Here is a 9,169-nt window from a genome sequence, read left to right as displayed (position 1 = left end):
CCGCCTGATCCCGAAATTCCGGGATTTGATCATTTTGAGCTCCAAATTTGAATTGGGTTGGGGCCTATAAATACCCCACCCATTCAACACTGAAAGGATACAGATCCACACCAAATTCTTGATCTTTTCAGTGATTCTAAGAGCTCAAATTTGTGTAAAGTCCTAAAGTTCTCCTCCTTCTGTTCTTCAAGTCTTGAGTTGTAAAGAGAGGAGAGAAAGGATCTGTAAAGGTTGTCTCCTGAGCTTGTCAAAAGGAGAGAAACTGTAAAAGGGCAGTTAGCCTTCGCCCATTGAAGGAAGGCAGCTAGTTGACGTCGGTGACCTCGTCGGAGGAGGAAGCCAAAAGTGGAGTAGGTCAAGACTGACCGAACCACTCTAAATCTCTGGTTTGCTTTTACCTTGAGCACTTTATCATTACTGCAAACCTCCTACATTGCTACTGCCCTCTGCGCCTTTACGAACGAGTTTCTAAGCTCTGATCTTTCAGAATCTGCATTCAAACGTAAATCGTGTTTTCGTACGATCTTCACACTGTAGTTTACGCTTATATTCGGATTCCATTTATAACTGCAAATTGCTTTCTATGTAAAACGCTTTTCAAGGTTCAAAACTGCTTTTAGACGCAAAACTACATTTAGACGTAAAATTACGTTTAGACGTAAAACTGCGTTTAGACGCAAAACTGCGTTTAGACGTAAAATTGCGTTTAGACGTAAAACTGCATTTAGACGTAAAACTGCGTTTAGACGCAAAACTACGTTTAGACGTAAAACTGCGTTTAGACGTAAAACTGCGTTTGGACGTAAAACTGAGTTTAGACGCAAACTGCGCTTAGACGCAAACTGCGCTTAGACGCAAACTGCACTGTGATTCTGCTTTTATATCGAAATCGTTTTTGATCGGACGAACGCAGCTTTCGTTTTTAAAATCGCTGTAAGATTTCCGCTGCACTAATTCACCCCCCCCCTCTTAGTGCTCTCGATCCTAACAGAAAACATGTCAGAAGATTGGTCGTCACGCCAAAGGAACGAATGACATATTGGCAGAAGACTTCGATCCATGGATTTGGGCATCAGGCCAAGAAGAGCAGATTGGGCAATAGGTTGCAAGAGAGGATGATGCGTCGAATAATCAGATGAAGCATCAATGGACCAATGATATACCGAACAACATGATTCATTCTTAGCAATAATTGTCTAGATTGAAGTGTGTTTTATGTGTGTAGGATTAACTATGATAGTAAGGCATAAAGCAAAATGAAGTCCCGAAGTCAAGAACGCGATTTCGTCGGGAGTTCCAGAGTTCGTCGGAAGTCCAAATATTTATCGAAAGTTCTGTCGGAACTGACTGAAAGTCCAGGAGCTTGCCAAAGAAGCTCATCGAAACTCGCCAAGAAGATCGTCATGAAGTCCAGGAGCTTACCGGGAGTCCACTGGAACATTGCCAAGAGATTGTTAGAAGTTCACCGGAAGTCCGTCGGAAGCTCGTCGAAAGAAACCAAGACTAACCGGATTTGATTTGTTTAGATATGTCTTAAGAATCGTAGTTAGCATATAATTAGAGTGTGATTTGGGAGGTAATCCCATCAACTCTGTTAGGGACTAACTAGGCTTGAAGTTAGGCTGGTTTGGGTCGGATTCAAGGCCCAACCAAGATGTTGAAAGCCCAATCGACGGTGGCACCACTAGGGCCGACGGTGGCATTGCTTGGGAGATAGTGTCCTAGGATTTCTGGGTGGTGGTACCGTCCAGACTGGGTGATGGTACCACTGGCAGTGAATGCTGCTAGTGGTGGTACCACCTAGTGTTAGACTAGCGGCGGTAGTACCACCCAATAACGGCGGTGGTACCACTAGCACCCTAAAATCCTAGGATAAGACCTTTTTAGGCTCCAAGTTTGAATCAACTTGAAGCCTATAAATACCTCTTTCATCCCTGGTTAACTTATATAAGTATTAAGAGTGAAAAAGAAAAGAAATACTGCTGTAATCTTATGTGGACTCCTCTCAAAATATCTAAGTGTTAGTATAGTTTGAGAGAGGAGTAAGTTGGGGTGTAAGGGTTATCTCCTAAACCCGATAAAAGGAGAAAGAGCTATAAAGGTGGTTGGTCTTCGCCTATTGAAGGAAGACCGATAGTGGATGCCGGTGGCCTCGACGGAAGAGGAATCGGTGGAGTGGATAAGGTCACGACGACCGAACCACGATAAAAATCTGGTTTGCCTTTATATTAAGCAATTTACTTTTATAGCTAACTGCCTCTCCTCCTTATTATGCGTTTACTATACCTACACTCGCATACGCTTTCAAGTTTCCGAAATCGATTTTCAATGTATGAAAGAATTTTTTTGAATCGACGTGATTTTACCGCCACACTAACTCACCCCCGCCCCTCACTCCCCCCACCCCACAGAAACCCCACCACCCGCCCCCCCCCCCCCCCCCCCCCCCCTCCCCTCTTAGTGCCACTCTTGATTCTAACAAACTTATCATCAGATCTCCGAGTTCAAGCCCTCAATAAAGGTCCCCAATATATATTTTTCAAACCAATCACAAGTTTGATTAGACAACCTTTCAAACCTAGTTTGGTACTCCTAAATGGTGGAGGTTTGTCGGATCTTTGCTAGTTGTCTGTCAATGTTCTCATAATCAGTTGGTCTGAAGCGAATCAGCAGTCCTTTGAATTGTCGCCATGAGAGGACTCCATGAGTGTGTTCAAACTAGTTAAACTATTGTATGACATCTTCTTCAAGATATATAGCCACAAATTCCACCATAGATACATCCGCGGTTTTGTGGTATCGAAAATATCGTTCTGCGTACGAGATCTAATCAATTGGGTCTCTTTCTTCTGATCTAGGGAAGTCCACCCTCATGCATGGATAGTAGGGATCAGTCACAAAGCCTCCCCTCTATTGGAAGTCATCTCTTCGATTAGAGCTTTCTCCTTGATGTGATTTCTTCAGGCTCGGTTGTCGGCCCAAACTAAGTTTGATAAAGATAGTCTGAATCTTATCCTCCATTCATGTCTCGAAGGCTTCGAATTTAGCATTGATTGCTTCCTCAGATGCTATAGTATATGCCTCCAAATCTATAATGTTAATATTTCGCTTTTGTTGTTGGGTTAAAGGCATGTATTGGTTGAGAGAAGTGGTGGTCGAAAGTGTTGGTGGAATGGTCTATGTAGGCTACGGTTTAGGCTTATTTTGTGGCTGTTTTGTAAGAGCAGAATTATTGTCAAAGAAACAACGGTTTCATGATAAAAATTTTCAGCAAAAACTAAGAGATTTGAGGAGAGAATTTGACAACAAAATCTCGGTTTAGATAATAGTAATGATTACAAATTTTACTAAAGAGAGTTTCGCAGTATAACAATAAGGAAATCGGTGCAAGTTGTGATAGCAAAATTCTCATTGAAAAGAGTTCGTTGGATGTTCGCTGGAAGTAAGCCGGAAGCTCGTTGGAAGTGCGATTGATGCACCAGAACATAAATTACAGTAATCATGTCTTAGTTATCGTAGTTAGAGTGTTAATTAAGTTAGGATTGGAAGGTAATCTCACTAACTTAATTAGAGGCCAATTGGGCCCTAAGTTGGGCTGGTTTGGGCCAGATTAAAGGCCTAACCAGGACCCAGAATTCTGGGCCAACGGTGGCACTACCTGGGAGACTCGGTCTCCCAGGAATTTTGGACAGTGGTACCGCCTCTATCAGGCGGTGGTACTGTTGGCAGTTATTGCTACTCGGTCTTTGAGCTCTGTCAAGTGGTAGTACTATCCAGACTGAGTAGTAGTACCGCCCAATAATGGCGGTGGTACCGCTAGTACCTCGAAAAATCGGGATTATACACTTCTTGGCTCCATTTTTGAAAGCCAATGGGGTCTATAAATACCCCACCCTTTTCTGTATGAAAGGGCACCGAAATCTTGATATATTCTTGAGTCTTTGAAGTGTTAAAGAGTTGTAAAAGTGCTAGAGTTCTCCTCCTTCCTTTCTCAGTGTTGATATCATTCAAGAGAGGAGTGAAACTTGCAAGGGTTGTCTCCTAAACCCGGCAAAAGGAGAAAAGCTATAAAAGGTGATTAGCCTTCGCCAATTGAAGAAATGCCTCTAGTGGATACCGAGGACCTCGTTAGAGGAGGAAGCCGAAAGTGGATATAGATCACGATTGACCGAACCACTCTAAATCTAGTTTGCATTCCATTTTGAGCAATCTTCTTTAACTACAAATCATTTTATAGCAAAGTATTTCTTCTCCTCATCTTGCTTTCACTATACTTACGCTCTCTTTCGTTTTAAAGTAATTATCTTTCCAAATCGATTTCCTTCGAACGTACGAAATATTTTCTGAAATCGCATAAGTTTTCCGCTGCACTAATTCACCCCCCCCCCTCCTCTTAGTGCACTCTTGATCCTAACAATTGGTATCAAAGCAAGGTTCACTCTTAGTTAGTTTTAAACCCACGAGAGATGGTATTTGCTGGTAACCAAGAGGGTCATTCAATTACACATCCGCCCATGTTCAATGGGACGGATTATATATATTGGAAGACAAGAATGAGGATCTTCCTAATTTCAATAGATTTTGAGCTTTAGAATATTGTAGAAAATGGATTTCAAAAGTCTTCTCTTCCAATGAATGATTAGAATGAGTTGGAGAAGAAGACTTTCGCTTTAAATGCAAAGACTATGAATGCTTTGTTTTGTGCATTAAATAAAAACGAGTTCAATCGAGTGTCGATTTGTGAAACAGTTTTTGATATTTGACACACACTCGAAGTGACTTATGATGGCACTAGTAGAGTAAAAGAGTCAAAAATTAACCTTTTAGTGCATTCTTATAAATTATTTTGAATGAAACCAAGTGAGACCATTGGAAATATATACACCCGATTTACGGTTGTTGTCAATGGTCTAAAAGGACTTGGTAAAGGTTTCTTGGATTTTGAACTCGTTAATAAAGGTTTAAGATCCCTTCCAAAGAGTTGGGACCTAGAAATAATGGCTATTCAAGAGGCTAAAGATCTAAATAATTTTTCTCTTGAAGAACTAATTGGATCACTAATGACCTATGAAATTACATGTAAAGCTTATGAAGAGCTTGAGGACACCCTTCCAACGAATATGAAGGATATGGCACTTAGAACACAAGAAGACCACTTGAGAGAAAACTCAAGTGATGAGGACTTTAATGATGACTTGGCACTTTTAACAAAGAAATTTAAAAAATTCATTAAAAGAAACAAATTTAAAAATGACACTAAAAATAAATTTAAACCCAAGAAAGATCAAGTAATTTGCTACAAATGTAAGAAACCGGGGCACTACAAGAGTGAATGTTCCCAAGCCAAGAAGAGGACACCGAAGAAGAAGGCGCTTAAAGCAACATGGGATGACTCAAGCGCATTCGAAGAAGAGGAGCCAACCAATACCGAGCAAGTTGCTCACTATGCGCTAATGGCCATTGGAGATGAGGTAACAAGTTCAATTGATGAAAATTTATCATTTGATGAACTATTATATGTTTTTCATGATTTATTTGATGAATGCAAAACAATTAGTATAAATTATAAATTATTTAAAAAGGAGCATGATTCTCTTATTAGTGATTTCGATAAATTAAAAATTAAGCATAATGATAGTTTAGCTCCATGTACGAAATGCCATGAAGTAGAAATACTTCAAAAGGGAAATATGCTACTTAAAAAAACCTTAGATAAGTTTGAGGTTGATAGCAAATCCTTGAACATGATCCTTGCCAACTAGGGTCATGTTCATAGAAAAGACAGAATCGGATTTGTGAGTAGCTCTCACCATAATCCAACCACCTTTGTTAAAGGCCCTACCTTGCATGTTTCACCCCAAAAGAAATGCAACTTTTATTGCAAATTTGGGCATGTAGCTTATCATTGTCCATTCAAAAAATGTAGTCCACATAAATTGATTTGGGTTCCTATAAGAACCTTAAATAACTCAATGCAATATGATAAGCAATTTAGATTGATTTTTGAGACGCCCAAGGTCAAATGGGTACCTAAAAATCATCCTTTTTTGTAGAAACGTTTACCATCACAAGCTAGGAGCAAGAGATGGTACCTTGATAGTGGATGCTTAAGGCATAAGACCGGAGATCCATCTCAATTCTCTAAGCTCACTAGCATAGACGAAGGATATGTCACCTTCGGAGACAACAACAAGGGTAAAATCATTAGCAAAGGAACCATAGGTAACAAATCCAACTTCTTTATTGAAGATGTATTGTTATTTGATAGCTTAAAACATAACCTCTTGAGCATTAGTTAATTGTGTGATAAAGAATATATTTTTAAATTTGAATCTAATGCTTGCATTATTGAAAAACCACACAAAAACACATTTATAATTACATTAAAACAAAATAACGTATACACCATCGATATTAATGATCTTTGCAATGAAAAGTGTTTTTCAGTTTTGAATGATGATTCTTGGCTTTGGCATAGGAGATTAGGTCATGCTAGTATAAAACTAATCATCCAAATTTCATCTAAAGAACTTGTAAGAGGAATTCTTTATATCAAGTTTGTCAAAGATAATGTGTGTGATGCTTGTCAATTAGAAAAACGAATAAAAAGTAGCTTCATACCTAAGAACCAAATAAGCACCTCTATGTTAGGATCAAGAGGTCGGGGTCGACACTAGGGGGGGGGGGTGTGAATTAGTGCAGCGGTAAAAACACGTCTTCAAAAACTTCATTGTGATAAAACCGTTTCCAACGAAAAAACCGATTTCGGAAACTTAACTTGAAAGCGTAGGTAATGAATTGAAGGTAGTAAGCATTTAAGGAAGTTTGCAGTAAGGTAATAGCAAGAATGAAATGCAAACCAGAGAACACGACAGTTTATAGTGGTTTGGTTGTCGTGACCTACATCCACTCCTCTAATTCCTCTTCCGTTGAGGCCACCGGCATCCACTAATGGTCTTCCTTCAATAGGCGAAGACCAACTAGCTTTTACACCCCTCTTCTTCTTTTATCAAGTTTAGGAGATAACCCTTACAAGCACTCACTCCTCTCAAACTATTATAACACTTAGACTCAAAGAGGAGGATTCTCACAAGATATTACAATAGTGTTTTTCCCTCTCTAAATTCTTTGTGCTTGTGTGCTTTAACCAGGGATGAGAGGGGTATTTATAGGCTTTAATTTGATTCAAACATGATGTCTAAAACTTTCCCATCCTAGGTTCCTGGGGCACGAGCGGTATCACCGCCCAGTGTCAGTCTGACACTAACATTGCCCTGGGCGGTACCACCGCCCAGGTCTGGCGATACCACTTCTTGGGGGGCAGTGCTGGGCGATACCACGGCCCATACTAGCGGTACCACTACCTGGCACCCTACTAGGGTTGGTACAATCGCTCAGATTAGCGGTACCACCGCTTGACATAGTCTTGAAGACTGTGCCACGACGGTGAGACTTCTTGGGGCATTATTTGGGCCTCTTATTGGGTTGGCCCAAATCCAAACCTAATTATGTGTTAACTATGAAATTTAAGACATAATTTGAGCTAAACAAGTTCGTAAGTCTATTATTCTAGCGATCTTCCGGCAAACTTCCAATGATCTCTCGGCAATATTCTGACAGACTCCCAACAAGCTCCTGGACTTCACGATGATCTTCTTTGCAAGTTCCAATGAGCTTCGCTAGTAAGCTCCGAGACTTCTCGGCTGGTTCCGACAGAACTTCTGACGGACGTCCGGACTTCCGACGAACTCTCGAACTCCCAATGAAGTCACGTCCTTGACTCCGAGACTTTATTTTGCCTCATGCCTTATTATCATAGTTAATCCCACATATGTAAAAACATACTTCGATCTAGACAATTAATACTAAGTATTAATTATGTTGTCCGGCATGTCATTGGTCCCTCGACGCTTCATCCGATTCTTCAGTGCATCGTCCTCTCTTGCAGCCTATTGTCTAATCCGTCAGTTGACTCTGCAACTCCAATATCCTTAGCGCAATATCCGCTCTTCTTGGCCTGATGCCCGAATCTATGGCCTGAAGCCTACTATTGATATGTCGACTGATCCTTCGACCCGACGTCCAATCTTTTGACATATTTTTCCCCCACATAACATGATTCTTCCTACTTTAATTGTCTCATCCTGATCGAAGCATCCTACATCACTAAAAACACAGATTAAATCATAAATACTATCAATTGGTTTCATCATCAAAATATAAGATTCGATAATCTCCCCCTTTTTTATGATGACAACCAATTGATGACGGAGTTAACCTTAACTCTCGGAGTTTAACCAAACTCCCCCTATCAATATGCCATATTAATAGAACCTTGAATTCAAGCTGAATTCAAGTCATTACAAATTTCATCTTGAATATTTGCAATACATCATCATGCATAGCATCAAATACTTCTTCCCCTTTGTCATGAACAAAAAGGAGAAGTCCAACTATTCATGTTTTTGGAATAAGTTCAATACATTGCATCATAAATCTCTAGTTTTATAATCATGCAAGCTAGCAAAAATTTTGAGTTTTGCAAGTTTGTAAATTTTGCTAGATATGCAAGTTCAGCATGTTTGTTTTGCAATGTTCAAGCTAGCAAGTGTTTGAAAAAGAAAGCAAGTTTTGCAACATACAAGCTAGCAATAAGTTAGAGTTGTGCAAGTTTACAAATTTGCTTTTCTTTGCAATGTACAAGATAGCATATTTTTGTATCTTCTTGAGATTTCAAGCTAGCAACTCTTAGTGATGTTCAAGATAGTAGTTTCTTCTCTTTTCAGAAGTGCGATTATTTTTACTTTCTTTGCAAAAACGCAAGCTAGCAAAATGTTACATTATTTTACAACATGGAAGCTAACAATTTGAGATATTCAAGAAGTAAGTTCTTTCTTCTCTTTTGAGAAGTGTAATTTTTGCTTTCTACTTGAATTGTGCGAGCTAGCATCTTTTATCTCCCTCTTTGTCATTGTCAAAAAGAAGGGAAGACCCTTTATATCAATTTTCATATTATGACAAATGTAAGTATCAATCTTATTTGTATATCATTATATTTTCAAATTAAAACATGCACATTTTCAAAAACCTTACATTTTATTTTTCATGCACGATACCGAATAAATAAATCAATCATTATTATGAGCATATCATACATGATACTAAAATA

This window comes from Musa acuminata, chromosome BXJ3-5 (assembly GCF_036884655.1).
Source record: "Musa acuminata AAA Group cultivar baxijiao chromosome BXJ3-5, Cavendish_Baxijiao_AAA, whole genome shotgun sequence".
NCBI lineage: Eukaryota > Viridiplantae > Streptophyta > Magnoliopsida > Zingiberales > Musaceae > Musa > Musa acuminata.
Note: the sequence above shows the minus strand (reverse complement) of the source record.